Here is a 1,115-nt window from a genome sequence, read left to right as displayed (position 1 = left end):
TAAATTACCCGTGTTTTTAGAATAATGTAATTCATAAATTTGTATTAACAATTGAGTAGTTGGGTGCAAGAACAGCTTGCTTGTATTTTTAGAAGTCACTTGAGTTTCTTTTGTTTTGCACATAATTTCGTGGAGAACAAATGAAGAGCAAGTGACTTCTGAAAACATAAGTAAGCCGTTCTTGCACCCAACCGCTCAATTAATCAATATTTTCGATTAAGTGAATAGTTTTTTCCGATGACTTCATGCAATTTTGGATCAATGTGAGTAATACAAAAAAATGGCATACTTGAAAACTGTTCCGCGGTATGCTGCCGCTTAACGCCCGAGTGCGAGCGCGAGGACTCCCTATACAACCCGCTCTGTAACTCAATGAATTTCAATTTGTCCATTTTCTTATTAGACATTTTTCATAGTAAAAAAGTCAAGCTTTCTTTTGAGACTATTTAAAAAAAATCGTAGATGCCTAAATTTCGAAAAAAGTTAAATAAACAATCGATTTATTGAAAAAATTGTTTAAACAATTTTTTTTGTCATAAATAATAAAATAGGATGAAAGCGTGTAAAATGGCAGTTGAGGAATAATGCCCCACATATTGGTACATGTTTGCTGACAGATTCGTAATCTGCGTTGAAAAATCTATCAGGCAAGAGCATAGTGATTTAGGGTAAAAAAATTATGTTGAATAATAAGCTAATGTTGATTAGTTTTATTATTCTTACCAGTTTTGTATGCAATTTCTTTTTGATGTGGCATTTCTTCGCTTGAGCTTTCTTGAATGCCTTTGAAAGTCCTGATGACCCTAATTGCACTGAAAAACTCATTAGTCGTTTATTTGGAAACCTTAAGCGAGTTTTATCTCGTTTTCTCTCAACATCAGATTGATTACATATAATTAAAGGACGTTTTAAATAATTTTTAGATATAGCAATGTTTACCTTCAAAAAATGTGCTTTATTTAATCAAAAGATGTTTAAAAAGTTCTGGATCAGAGTTACAAATATTTAAATTTCAAGACTTTTTCGCAGTCGAAACAAAGAATTCCAGATCTAACCTCAAAATTTAACAGTGTCATATGACACAAAAAGTATGGAAATGACAATTCTTTCTCTGT

Source organism: Belonocnema kinseyi, chromosome 3, assembly GCF_010883055.1.
Source record: "Belonocnema kinseyi isolate 2016_QV_RU_SX_M_011 chromosome 3, B_treatae_v1, whole genome shotgun sequence".
NCBI classification, from domain to species: domain Eukaryota; kingdom Metazoa; phylum Arthropoda; class Insecta; order Hymenoptera; family Cynipidae; genus Belonocnema; species Belonocnema kinseyi.
This window is presented reverse-complemented; position numbering follows the sequence as displayed.